Below are 15,522 nucleotides of genomic sequence, written 5' to 3' on the forward strand. Positions count from 1 at the left end.
GTGTGTGTCGTGAGTAATCACCTGTGTAAGGTAGTTTGAAATAACGTTTATTGTCAGGTTGTTGTATATCGTTAGTGTTAGTTGTGGCGTTAGATGAGTCAGTGCTTATCTTGTTGTCCAAATAGTGTTGTATAGTGTTGTTGATGAAATGAAAAGGAAAAGAATTACGTTGGAGAGTGAATATTAGTTTCTTTAAATCACGTTGAAAGCCTATGTCCGTGTTGTTAAGTTTCCGTGCTCTGTCGGTCAGTGTTCGTATCAGTCCAATTTTGTAATTTAATGGTGTGAAACTAAAAAAGTTAGTCAGTAGTCCTGTATATGTTGGTTTGTGGTACGTAGAGGTCATACAGTTTTCATGTCATTTAGTTAGTAAGATGTCAAGAAAGGGTAACTGATTGTCTTCTTCGGTTTCGTATGTAAAGTTTATGTTTTGATGTTGTTTGTTGATGTATTCGTAAAAGAGTAATGCTTCGTCTTTGTTATGAAAAATACAAAAAATGTCGTCAACGTATCTGCGGTAAAATAAAGGTTTGTTGTTGCCGTAGTTATTTAACCAGTTTCGTTCGTGAAAACCCATGAAAATGTTGGCTAGAATGGGTGCCAAGGGTGAGCCCATACTTACCCCGTCAATTTGGTCGTAGTACTTACCGTTAAATAAAAAATGAGTCTCGGCCGTAGCGATGTTAAACAATAGTTTTAGTTCTGTTCTGTTCATTTTGAATGTAGGGTTGTTGGTAAAAATTAAATCAATAGCAATGTCTATGGTTTCGGTCAGTGGTATGTTGGTAAAAAGGTATAAATTCTTTAATCAATTCATATAACTACAAATTAGCCAAATACCTCAGCTCTTTACTCCAACCCCTAATACCTAATGACCATTCTGCTAAAGATTCTTTTAGTTTTGCCGATGATTTTTTATCTTTTAACACTAACGCTCCACATGACAAATTCTTTATTTCTTTTGACGTTGAAAGCTTTTTACCAACATACCACTGACCGAAACCATAGACATTGCTATTGATTTAATTTTTACCAACAACCCTACATTCAAAATGAACAGAACAGAACTAAAACTATTGTTTAACATCGCTACGGCCGAGACTCATTTTTTATTTAACGGTAAGTACTACGACCAAATTGACGGGGTAAGTATGGGCTCACCCTTGGCACCCATTCTAGCCAACATTTTCATGGGTTTTCACGAACGAAACTGGTTAAATAACTACGGCAACAACAAACCTTTATTTTACCGCAGATACGTTGACGACATTTTTTGTATTTTTCATAACAAAGACGAAGCATTACTCTTTTACGAATACATCAACAAACAACATCAAAACATAAACTTTACATACGAAACCGAAGAAGACAATCAGTTACCCTTTCTTGACATCTTACTAACTAAATGACATGAAAACTGTATGACCTCTACGTACCACAAACCAACATATACAGGACTACTGACTAACTTTTTTAGTTTCACACCATTAAATTACAAAATTGGACTGATACGAACACTGACCGACAGAGCACGGAAACTTAACAACACGGACATAGGCTTTCAACGTGATTTAAAGAAACTAATATTCACTCTCCAACGTAATTCTTTTCCTTTTCATTTCATCAACAACACTATACAACACTATTTGGACAACAAGATAAGCACTGACTCATCTAACGCCACAACTAACACTAACGATATACAACAACCTGACAATAAACGTTATTTCAAACTACCTTACATAGGTGATTACTCACGACACACACAACGCAAACTCACACAAATCATTAAACGCTACTGCACTGACATTGACGTTAAACTTATTTTCACACCTTTTAAAATAAAATCTTTATTTTCATTTAAAGACCCACTTCCCGAACTTTCCAAATCTATGGTAGTTTATCAATTTTCATGTGCGGGATGTAATTCCCGCTATATTGGTGTAACTTCAATTATCTACCAGGATAAAGGAACATACTCACACAGACAAAAACTCCACTATCTACAAACATCTTCAAGCCTCTCCTTCATGTAAAAACAAATTCTCACCTTCCTGTTTTAAAATCATCGACACTGATCAATCCACTTTCTCACTCAAAATCAAGGAAGCTCTACACATTAATAAAACTAATCCCGATTTAAATATCCAAGTTCACCACTACAACACTATATTTACTTTTTAATAATATTTTTTGTTATAAGTTCTTAATACTTTTTTTTCTTTTCCTTTTTTGTAAATATTTTATATTTAGTAACTGAATCATAATCCTATTCATTGTAATTAATTTATTCATATCATATTACGTATCATATTACTTAACACTAACCACTCTGCACTGAAGATGGCATTCTGATAATGTCGAAACATGTTTGCTCTTAAAAAAATCGTCGTTTTTGTCAAGGACTTATAATTACTTTAAGCAATAATTTTCACTGCCACTAGTAAGCAAAAAAGAATGCACACTACAATTTGACACTGCAAAACGGAATAATTCAAAGAATTGATAGAGATACCGTTTTTAAAATAATATAAATATAATATAATGGTAATATAATATAATGGTAAAAGTAATATAATAAGTTGATAGTTCTTAAAAGAACTGTTTTAAGTAAAGAGCACTAACCCAATAGTTCTAAAATAAATGTTAATGCACTGGGGAAGAAAGAAGAGATACGTTCCCTTTGAGGACAAAATTCCCAAACCTCTGAGATCTGGTGTAGTCTATTTCTCCAAGTGCTGAAGCTGCTACGCTTCGTATGTGGTCAAACCACACTTCATCTACACACCAGATTTTCGGAGCATTTGGCAATATCCCCCCCTTGTAGGCAACCAAGTTTCCCACCCTGCGTTATCGAGCATTTTGCTCACATTAACGCAACTGGACACACCCCTAACTTAGACGACTTTAAAATAATCTCCATTCATGAGAGCCTTCTAATCAATAAATAAAAGCCTTCACTTAACGTGCAAGGAAGTTCCATTCCACTAAACCTCTTCTAATTTCACATTAAATTTTATTATACGAATTTGATTTCCGCTCGGCAAGTCTCTCGCTACTATTATAAATGCTCAAATTTTACTAAAGCTTAAAAAAATAGAATTGTCACAATATTAGCTGTGTTACCCTCCATCTGATAGCTACGATGTTATATCACATGGCAAAATGATCAAAGATTACTTGGCACTACTTCATCTAACGTTATTTTAAAGTTTCAACTGCTCACATGTTTTTTAATGTGCAACAAAAGAAAATGTTTTGTTTATATTGTCGCACAACATAAAACATACTGGTCTCAACCTTTATAGTTTTAATTCAAGTTCTCTTTTCCCACTACATGCATAAAATATTCTTAGAATAACAACTGGCAGAAAATAGAAATACCATTTCTTACATTCAACATTGTACTTTCATCATCATTGCCATTGGTCAATAGCAAACTTTCTATTTCCTAAATTGACAAAAAATAAGATTCACATAAATGATGCAAACTTTGTAGCTATTTGATTTTTGATAAAATATGAAATATCATCTCAACTTTTCTAAACTGCATCTGAGCTAAATAAATTAAACCAAATCTTTCTTTCAAAAACAAATAAATCTCAACTTTCAGGGCACTTTCCTGAAAGCACACCTACATCCCTGACTGTAGAAGTATAACTGTAAATGTACATCTTTAAAACACCACCCCCTTAACAGAAGTATCTATTTTCAATCTGCTAAAGCATTTGAATACTTTCTAACTATAATCAAACAATTTGATATAAATAATCACAATACAGATTTAAGTCACGGCTTACAAAATGTCTGTTACATGAAATAAATAAAGCAAGTCCATAAAAAAACAAACCTAGCAGTATGTAATGTGGCACAAATTAGTCTACCTCAAAGTTATATTTGGTGTATGGAGTTTCAAGCTCATCATGATCTATAAGATAAAAAATAAAAATCTAACATCAATTTTGACTTCTCCCCTTTCTAATGCATACATTAATCACTTTACACTCTATCACCCCATTTACCACACCTAATCCTACATTGGTAAAATTTCAAATTACATTGGTAAAGTCCCATCTTGTTGACACTACAGAGTGCTGTGCAATTTTTTTTAATCTGGTATCGGGATGTTTTCAGGTGGAACCACCCAGTAGTGCGTGCGCAACAAGTCGATGAACATATTTACTCCGACCTCCCGACGCATCAGATCTGGACAACCAGGATTGGTGATGAGATCCGTAGCAAATACACTAAACAAGTGAAGATGAACCTATAATGAAAATGAAAAACTTCTCAAACGGAGCGAATGTTGGCAAAACGGAGTGAAGGTTGGTAAAACGGAGTGAAGGTTGGTAAAATAAAGTTTAGTCGATATGAATCAATTAAATCTTATGTTAGATTAACGGTCTTTACGTTATACCTTAAACGGTGTGTTTATCCACAATTTAGCATTGAATATTATATTGGTAAGCAATGTGCCAATCAGGGGGCTTTTTCTCGGTTGCAAAAGTAAAAACCTTAAGAAAATATTACGTATCGTTACTTTTGAGGAGTGAACGAAATCGACACAATGAAAGAGTGGACGTTTTCAAGTTTCGTGCTTTCGTGCACTAAAATAATATTGTTGTGAAGTATGTTATACCTTGTTAATGACAGTAAATAATCCGAGGCTTCTTCTGTAAGTATGGCAACGTCAGCGCACTAAAAGATGACGTTTTTATTGATGAAAACTGACTTTATAATCAGCTAATACATTTAGTTTTTCTGTGTTTTATTTCCCACAATGGAGGCTCTACAAACTTAGTATGGCATTTGAGGTGAACATAGTTTTAAGCATCCGTACTTTGGCGATGGGAAGCAACAGCAGCAAGCTTCTAAATGGAGCAAATACAAAATAACAGCACGTTACATACATCATGCAAAAATACCTTCTCCAATAAGAAACTGACAACGTTCAATCCTCTTCCTTGAATCATTAGCTGCTGGCTTGTCTCCAAATTCTTCAAGAAGTCGCAAAGGAGGGAAAGAATCAGCGTGCTTGAAATCAAATTGAAGTAGAGAATGACGTAGAGAATAGTGGCGATTAATGGTTCGGATTAAAATGGGTTGCAAATATGATTTTATAAAGATCAGTATAATCTGCACACCATTTGCTCATCTTTAAAAAAACATCGGGCATTCAATTAAATTCTATGTTCTCTAATGATGAACAAATGGTGTAATATTTCACCCATGGAAATTTTAAGGTTACTCCTACATAAAGAAAAGGATTTCAACTTCGATTCAAAAATCTATTAGGATTAGGAGCTCGAGTGAAAATGCATTTCATCACAGAATAAATTTTATGTAAAATCAGGAGTTCAAAACACCAACGCAATACACACAAGCCAGGAAACCTTCAACAATACTATGTGCGCACAGTTCACTCTCCCCCCCTCCCGCCACTATTTCATTTCCATTGTTACATCGATAAATTTAACACTTAGAAATTACCATATGTCTCTATCGGCCTCACGGTCCTCCCTCTTTTCTGCATGAATATAATCCATTTGAGCAAACAGAGGAAATAGCATCTACAAAAAAATTTATGCTGTTTTACGAGGACGATTCATCGCTAGGTTTGTGTATTCTAAAGTCTCATTGGTACACATTAATCACTTTAATTTATCGGAACAAAATATGTGATTGACTTCGTTTTTTCTGGATTTTAACACAAATATTTCAACATGAGTAAAGTTTAAACTATAAAAAAAAGCAAAGTCGCTTCCCACGTCAAAAGTTCAACGGACGTTTTGCTGGATTTTAACACGAATATTTCAACATGAGTAAAGTTTAAACTATAAGAAAAAGCAAAGTCGTTTCCTACGTCAAAAGTTCAACGGACGTTTTGCTGGATTTTGACACGAATATTTCAACATGAGTAAAGTTTAAACTATAAGAAAAAGCAAAGTCGTTACCTACGTCAAAAGTTCAACGTACGTTTTGCTGGATTTTAACACGAATATTTCAACATGAGTAAAGTTTAAACTATAAGAAAATAGCAAAGTCGTTACCTACGTCAAAAGTTCAATGGACGTTTTGCTGGATTTTGACACGAATATTTCAACATGAGTAAAGTTTACACTGTAAGAAAAAGCAAAGTCGTTTCCTACGTCAAAAGTTCAACAGACGTTTTGCTGGATTTTAACACAAATATTTCAACATGAGTAAAGTTTAAACTATAAGAAAAAGCAAAGTCGTTTCCTACGTCAAACGTTCAACAGACGTTTTGCTGGATTTTAACACGAATATTTCAACATGAGTAAAGTTTAAACTATAAGAAAAAGCAAAGTCGCTTCCCACGTCAAAAGTTCAACAGACGTTTTGCTGGATTTTAACACGAATATTTCAACATGAGTAAAGTTTAAACTATAAGAAAAGCAAAGTCGCTACCTACGTCAAAAGTTCAACGTACGTTTTGCTGGATTTTAACACGAATATTTCAACATGAGTAAAGTTTAAACTATAAGAAAAAGCAAAGTCGCTTCCCACGTCAAAAGTTCAACAGACGTTTTGCTGGATTTTAACACGAATATTTCAACATGAGTAAAGTTTAAACTATAAGAAAAAGCAAAGTCGCTACCTACGTCAAAAGTTCAACGTACGTTTTGCTGGATTTTGACACGAATATTTCAACACGAGTAAAGTTTAAACTATAAGAAAAAGCAAAGTCGTTTCCTACGTCAAAAGTTCAACAGACGTTTTGCTGGATTTTGACACGAATATTTCAACATGAGTAAAGTTTAAACTATAAGAAAATAGCAAAGTCGCTTCCTACGTCAAAAGTTCAAAGGACGTTTTGCTTGATTTTAACACGAATATTTCAACATGAGTAAAGTTGTCCACTAAACTGCAGTAGTCCCAATCAATCCTTCTCAGATTTGTTAACATAATTTTATGTTTACGTTGAATTTTGATTTAAACATTAATGCTGAATTTCGAAAAAGTCACTTTTTATAACCCGTACGTACGTTATTCAAGATTCTAACAATGGTTATGTTGGTTTCTATAACGCAAATATACGTTGTAAAAAGATTCTAGATCACCTTTGAGCAACGTCCATAGTTTGTTCCCAATCTTGTAAAGCAAGTTGAATTTTAATCTTTTCAATAAGTGCAGGCTCAAAATCAGGAAAACATACAACCACCTTAAGTAGAAAATTATTTTACACTATTCCGTTCAATGATCATATGTATGATCGTTTCAATACTATTGCAATACAATCATAGAATTGCAATACTAAAACTTGCCAGTTAGCTACGACACCGAACAAATTTTATTTCAATCAATGCTGCCCTTCAATTCAATTGCCAATAGCTAACTTCATAAATTTTTTGAGTGTTTGAAACATAACTCAATGTACTTCCATACTCTCACCACCTTACCAAAAATATGTATGTGCTTGTGTAAAACAACATAGATTATAAAATAAAAGCCTTAAAACATGTGCGCTGATTGGTCTATAGCTGTGCTTGAATTAGCCAATGAAAACTGATCTGAGCTCAACCAATGAAAAGAATCAATCAATAAAAGAGAATTTGCGAATCAATTGCGAATATATTTTAGTGAAAAATTGAAATGTTTGTGTTCATTTGTCTGTTTTGCATTTTTGTTGTCTTATAAAAGAAATTAAAAATGTTTTTTGTGCTTGCACCGACTTATGCAGACCTCTGACATGTTTGGGACTGAGAACTATAGAGCTGGGGCATCCTTTGACCTTGGGATTGCACTGATCAGCTCTATAGTTAGCCCAAAGATCTCCTTTTGTGAATCTTGCCCGTCGCCCAGGCAATATTCCTTTTGACTATGTCGAATAGATGCAACAACTCAAGCTTTTGAATATTTTATTCCCTGGCAATGTTTATCGCATACATATATTGCTCGCTCACTCAGACTCTCTCTTCAACCCCTTTACAACAAAACCTATTGGTTAACGAAATTATAACAACTAAGGAGAATTTGTTTCTCTGTCAGTAGGACATTCAAAATAACATAACTTATTCCCAACACTCCTTGGTTTGCATGAGCCGATGCAAACAAAGTAAACATCTTTTATTTCTTAAATGCATTTAAAATGCATAGATATTTCACAATAAACAACTTACTTTATTAATAAATTCCAGTGCCAAAGTAAAATTACTCTTCTTTACAAGGTATGCAGCCTTGAAAGAGAAATGAAAAACACGACATGACGAAATGGAATGTATGTTTTCTATGTGCATTGTGTACTTTACATACATTCCCAAACAATGCATCAATGTTCTCTGAAGTTGGAAAATATTATATTGAAATATTGAAAATTGTAAAGTCTTTATGAGAAAACATTAACATACCCCTGTAAAGCCTCATCAAAATATTTTATGGATTCCTTAATGGCAGAATCTCGTGTACTTGTAAGATCAATCCATCCACGTAAAAATAGTTCCCTGTATGTACATATGAAAGAAGACAGGTTAAATTGTGGTTATGATGTGAAAGGCATGTTTAGAAAACCTCTTTCGAACCATTGGACATTTTAAACATTCTGTAAACATATTCTCTTGCTTTTCCATGACGTACTGTGTGCCATAAAAACATTGCACCAAACTCAAAGTATAGCGCATTCTCACCAACACTTGTTTGAATCTTTTTCAATCTTGTTTCCAATTCATGTACACTTTCCTTGTCAATTAATTGTACCTTTTTAAGTGCATAGATTAATGCCATCAAACAACACACGACAACTTCTTCACTTTCTTGGATTCAAATTCTCTAATGGCTTCTGACACACGATCTGCAAGTCAATGTAAGCAAAAGATGAATGCTTCACATTGCATACATAACTGTACATAAAGTTACATAACTGTACACATAAAGATACATAACTCTACACATAAAGATACATAACTGTACACATAAAGACGCATAACTGTACACATAAAGACGCATAACTGTATACATAACTGTACACATAAAGACGCATAACTGTACACATAAAGATACATAACTGTGCACATAAAGATACATAACTGTACACATAAATATACATAACTGTACACATAAAGATACATAACTGTACACATAAAGATACATAACTGTACATAAAGATACATAATTGCACACATAAAGACGCATAACTGTACACAAAAAGAAGCATAACTGTACACAAAAAGACGCATAACTGTACACATAAAGATACATAACTGTACACATATAGATACGTAACTGTACACATAAAACATACCAAAAAAATCGATGAAACTCGACGGATAACAAACGGAGGAGTTAAGCAAAATTGAAGACTTTGTATTCGCATCTGATACGACCAAAAAACAATCATGTTTGTCATTCTCGTCTTGTAAATAAAACTTGATCAAGTCAATAGTTTCATCACCATTAACATCGGCAAACGTGAAGACTTAGAGTCGAATTGCAACGAAGATAACGGTTCACCATTTTCCAAATTCAGGACATCAATTCCTCTGCTGTGCTTAATAACAACCAGGGGCGGATCTAGAGTATGTCAAATCCGTCGCGCGACTGATGTTTGAAATTCAAAAATTACCTATTCATATTAATTAAAAACATTAATTATTCTTATTTTCTTATCGCATTTACTTCGTGATAAAAATCCTGCATTATTTATTATTGAAAACTAATGACTAATCCAATGAATATCTCGTTGGTAACCAGATCAGTTGAATTTTAATTGACCTGGAATAACCGACTGATAAGCGGGGTGGCTTGACTGGTTCGACGGATAAAGGAGTCTATGAACGTCAAAAACGCTTATTTTATTGGTCTATAGCCAGATCAGTGGACAGTCTGGAATGGTCTCGACTGATAATAAGGGTGGCCGGACGTATAAGGGAGTCCAATTGCTATCTTACAATTGGTTCATTTGAATTTTTGCTTTATTGTGATTGGTTTGACGATTTCGACTGATAGCCAACTGAATTAACATAGTCAAGCTCACTGTCTGAATTGAATGTTTGATCGTTTCATAGTAATTTTTATAAGCATGATAGAAACTAAACTACAATCAGATGGAATTTATGGAAATCTTTTACAAATTCATATATTGACATGAATGCTGCTGTCCAAAATGTGAATTTTTTCAAGAGGGTGGAAATTTATGGATAAATTTTAAATGCTTGGCAAAGACGATCTCGCGAGCGACATTTCAGTCATTGATGTTCAAAAGAAAGCCAACATTGTTTTGAGTTTTATCAGCAGAAATTTACATCCAAAATCGTAAGTAAAGGACAAGTGAAGTGTATGCATGAATGTAATATATCAAAGTCAATTATGCGAGTGTGTGATGCGATTTATGTCAATATGGCGTATGGTAAGCAGATCGATGCTTCTAAAATTGTTGTTGACGAAGGACTTTTAGCTATGATTTCTTTAGTGCTTGGGGAATCGTGGCCGTTATACGGCAGCGAAGTCCTACATTCCTGCAAATATATTTCAATGGACAAAAAATCTATAGCCATAAGGCGCCATACTATTATTTACTTTATCATAAACAAATGTTTGGGGCTTTTCAGTTTATGATCATTGATTATTCAATCATTGGACAGTTATACTACATATTGTTTAAGATATGAGAAAACTAACATTGATTACATGAAAAGTTGTTTACTATAGCCTGTGATTTTGAGTCTTCTGATCCATGAAGCTTTTTATTTTGACAATTTGACTGGAATGGTATTAAACCTGAGTATTTCACATACATGGAATGTTGTCCCATGTCACATATTGTCCCCTTTTCTAACTGAACACCTCATGTAGAGATGTAAAGGTGTGTTAATCCACGACTCATACCAGATTGTTTGCCATAAATTCCATAGGGCTATTGATGTATGAAAAGCATTTTCTATTAGGTAAAAATGTCTTTCTATGTATGCAGATAAACCTTGAAATTTGGCAAAACAGCAAAGTATTTTTCATGATCACTAGGTAATTTTTCTGATGATCATTACAATTTCTAAACTAAATTATTTCTGATTTACATTTAAACAAGCTTTGATCATATGAAAAGATATTTATCATAACCAGTAAGCATGACACATGAACCAATTTTAACATTCATGTAATTATATAATTAAAGACATGTTGGTTACATTCTGTTTGTATTTGCAAATACAATGCTACTAGTGATTGCTATATAGCACACCTTGCATATACTTACAGGAGATAATAGTCTAGTGAAATGCCTAATAAACATTTATGGCATTAAGCTGTCCTTAACTGCAAATTTTCACTCTGATAATTTTTGCTTAACCTTTGGCAGAAAGAAATTTTGAGTTTTTTCTCAAAAGGTGAATTTGCTGGCACTGATGTGGAGATGGGTAAAGGGTTAAAATAAACTTGCATGGTTTGAAGTCTGAGATTTTCTATATCTATGAACTGTCACTTGTAGTACCAAATTTCTAACTTAACTAAACTCATTACATAGAGGTTTGAATGGGGGTCTCTAGGGGGGTCTATGCCTGACAACTTGGTAGAAATTTTTATAGACTATATCTGTTTTTGAATAGCATTATTGCAAAATAAATTTTACGTTCCTAGACATGCTAATGAGTCATATATTTGGCATGATATTGAGCCTAAATATTTGGCAAAACATTCAAGTATTGTTCACTTCATTTTTTTTTTTTTGAAAAAAACGTAAGCAAAATGTGTTGTTTTTAAGCAAGCGATGCCCACAAATACATTTTGTATTGCTCTAAAACACTGAAAATGGCATTTTCAAAGCTCTGAAATTCAAAATTTCTCAGGGGAGAATGCCTTAGACCCCCCCAGGTGCGGAGCGCCTACGACGTTTTATGACTGATGTTTGAAAAATCCTAGATCCGCCCCTGATAACAACCGAATTCAATTGACTAGACGCGGTCTTATTTTCAATAATTCCACCATTTCCAACAAAGTTCATAAACACTTCTGTTTTTGTCCTTTTCCTTTTCTTTGGTTTGGCTGTTGTAAACTCTGCCAAAGTTATACTAGTTTCAGAGGGATGGGTCCAAAAGAAAGGAAGATGGTCGAGAAACGAATCGCTGTATTTTGTCCAGTAAACTTCACCACGATGAGCAGCTTTCTTTCGCAGGTGAAGTTTGAAATGTGAAGTTCGGTGATCCTATAATGGAAACACAAAATAGCACAATAACCACAAACCATTACACAAAAGCACTGGCGTAGCCATGGGAGTAGTCAGCCCGCTTATTTACTTCTCGTGTTTTAATTTATCTGTGTTCACTTGTTATGAAAACAACAGATTTCTGAAGAAATGAACAAAGATAATGTTTAGAAATTTACACAGCAAGACTAAAACTTGCTGGCTACGTCACTGAACTAAGGTCTGTTTAACAATGAGTTTATGATATCAAGTGCTTATAACCATTTTCCATGATTAAGAGTGGTTGGGTGATATTTTAACAGAAAAAGCTACTTTAATACACCCACCTGATGAGATTCTTTACTTGTTTCCAAGTCTCCAGGTTCGTGTTTCCACACCACTTTTCCAGAATTTCCATTTAATGCATAAGTAGTAAAATGACCAATGTATTTTGTCAAATTCTAGGGATGTTAGTGAGCATGTTACATTTACTTCCACGCAAGAAACGCTTTGAACAGTTGAAATGAAAGATATGGGTTTATGGATAAAGATTCTCAACTAAAATGCATTGCAATATCACAAACGAGTGGATGCCGTTGGCAAAACTTTTTATCATAATCTAAAGTTTAGGAAATGAACTCACAAACGAGTGGATGCCGTTGGCAAAACTTTTTTTCATAATCTAAAGTTTAGGAAATGAACTCACAAACGAGTGGATGCCGTTGGCAAAACTTTTTTTCATAATCTAAAGTTTAGGAAATGAACTCACAAACAAGTGGATGCCGTTGGCAAAACTTTCTTTCATAACCTAAAGTTTAGGAAATGAACTCACAAACGAGTGGATGCCGTTGGCAAAACTTTCTTTCATAATCTAAAGTTTAGGAAATGAACTCACAAACGAGTGGATGCCGTTGGCAAAACTTTTTATCATAACCTAAAGTTTAGGAAATGAACTCAAAAACGAGTGGATGCCGTTGGCAAAACTTTTTCATAATAAAGTTTAAAATGAACTCACAACGAGTGGATGCCGTTGGAAAACTTTTAATCCTAACCTAAATGTTTAGAAAATGCAAGCAAAATCATTATTGACATGCATGAACTTACAGGATTGATATCATGATGAAGTCCATCATTATTAATGTTCTCGGTTCAACACCAGCTTGTTCATTACTGATTTCCTCAGGAGTTTTGTTTGATGTAACCTGTGTACTTTGAGGGTGATGATGATTTCTTGAATGTAAATAATACAATTATTAAGCATTTCTCATGAAGCTTTTCTTAACAATAAATCAAAGAATAGTACAAAGTTTCAAAAAAAGATCATTTGAATTTGAATCAACCATACTTTTCTCCTGTCGCAGGAGATCAGGAAGCATGGACCCAAATTGGGATTTTCATTACAAATTTAAATGCTTGCTATCTTTCACAATATAACTCTTTCATTGACTATTTCAAACCATCCATGACAGGGCTGGGCTTCATGGCAAAAAAGGATTATCAGTTTTCCTTGTCTCGGTTACCGTTGAATAAATAATTAGGTCAAGACTTCAAAGTTCTTACAATGATCAACATTAACAAGCAAAGCCATATGTATGGCTGAAATTGAACCCCATTTCCAAATCTTATGTTTTGAAAGTGTAGAATGTTTTGGAACAATATGTTTCATGTTTATTTAAACAAGACAACATCATCAGTACACAACAGAACACAAATTTTCTAATACATTAAAAATGTCAAACTAAGGAAAAATAAATACACTCAGACACATACCATTCTCATTTTAATTTCTTCACACATAACAATAATATAGAGCAAGTAAAAAAAAATATTGCAAAGTGTAGTCATAATAGTCAAAGAAAATGAAGACAAAATATTTATTGCATCATTTGATATAAATCAACTTACATTTTCACATCACTGGATGAATGACCAGAAAGATGAAGGACGCCACTTACTATTACAAGCCCATCATCAAATGGGGTTTCATCACCAGAACAAACTTTTACAGCCATCTCTCTAATTAAAATAAATCAAAACTATCAAAATCATTTCAAAAATACTCCAAAGAAGTGCAACAATGATTGACTGGAGTCACATCGTTTTGATCAAAATACTGAATAATCAACACTTACGTAAATTGTAAGTTTGAATCAAGGCTTAATGTCATTGGTCTGGATTTCCATAATATTTTCATATCATGAGATAATAATGTAACAGACCAGTCATTCCATATGATAGCCAAAACCTGTCATATATTTGCAATGTTGATAACTGGGACAACAACTTTCTTAAAGAGTCTCAAGAAAAACCTCAACACCAATTTCCTCTAAATTTCAATATCAAAAATTCACATACAAATTTCCATTTTTTTGCTACTCAGTTTGGTATTCTGTTTCAAATTCCACCAAATGTAAAAATTACCAGCTGTTCATTTATTTACCTGAGGGCAGATGTTATTTCTATGAGACATACAGCCTGAGTTCATTGCAATAGGATATAACACTTCTGTCTTGTTCAAGATATTGTAAAAGATATTGATTTTATTGCTCCTTCTATGTAAAAGATATTCCTTCTATGTAAAAGATATCTTCTATGTAAAAGATATTGATTTTATTGCTCCTTCGACATTTACTTCGTATAAACCAAAAAGAAAAACCTTTTGGTGAAGATGGAAGAGCACAGGACTGGAGTAATTTTTGTTTTCTTTCATTTCGGAAGCATCATGTTCATCGCCAAAGTCTTCCGAATGAAATGAAAACATTTTTACTCCACTACCAGATACAATGATGATTTCTGTGAGAAAAAAATAATAAAAACAAGTACAATAAATTTTAACAGCGAGCCTTTCGGAATATAGAGTTACCTTTAAGACCGTTTCCATCAAAATCAACTATCAATGGTGGAACCCTAAAGAGTTAAAATAAAACGTTCACAAAGCTTTAGAAACTGATGAAAATAAAACTAAAAATGAAAATGAGTGATATCTAATAGTACTTGATAGATTGCTCGGCAGATTCAGTTTCTTTTAGCTGCCATATAGGCATGAGTTGGAAACCGTCTTGCGGTCGAAACAAGTACATAGCGACAAGTGAGCTGACAACTACAGCAACATCGATGGGACGAATAGCTTTGATGATTCCCATTAACTTGTTTCTTACTTTGAAAGTACTATCTGGTTCCATTTCAATAACACGCCTTGAAACTTTAACTACTAATAAAAAAGAAAGTAACGGTCAGATATAAAGTAAAAGATGCCGTATTGCAAGCAAATGCTCGAAAAATTAAAAAGAACTTGGAGTTGTTGTACCTAGATCCTTGCAATTATTTACGCTTACCGTCTTGTCTATTAAGGAATACGTGTCCTTTCTTCACCAATTACTGCAAAAAAC

At 33.6% G+C, this 15,522-nt stretch overlaps 1 protein-coding gene and 1 long non-coding RNA gene across 3 annotated transcripts in view; one reads left to right on the forward strand and one right to left on the reverse strand.

The window, feature by feature from the left end:
• Positions 1-15,522, forward strand: part of LOC124455229 — a 118,933-nt gene that overhangs the window by 98,758 nt on the left and 4,653 nt on the right. The window lies entirely within an intron of this gene.
• LOC124455237 lies at positions 14,902-15,291 on the reverse strand. Its single transcript, XR_006951783.1, has 3 exons — positions 15,128-15,291; positions 14,997-15,040; positions 14,902-14,926 (listed from the first exon to the last, which is right to left on the reverse strand). It is a non-coding gene; the product is annotated as an uncharacterized LOC124455237 (long non-coding RNA).

Source organism: Xenia sp. Carnegie-2017, unplaced genomic scaffold (genome assembly GCF_021976095.1).
Source record: "Xenia sp. Carnegie-2017 unplaced genomic scaffold, XeniaSp_v1 HiC_scaffold_30, whole genome shotgun sequence".
Classification (NCBI taxonomy): domain Eukaryota; kingdom Metazoa; phylum Cnidaria; class Anthozoa; order Malacalcyonacea; family Xeniidae; genus Xenia; species Xenia sp. Carnegie-2017.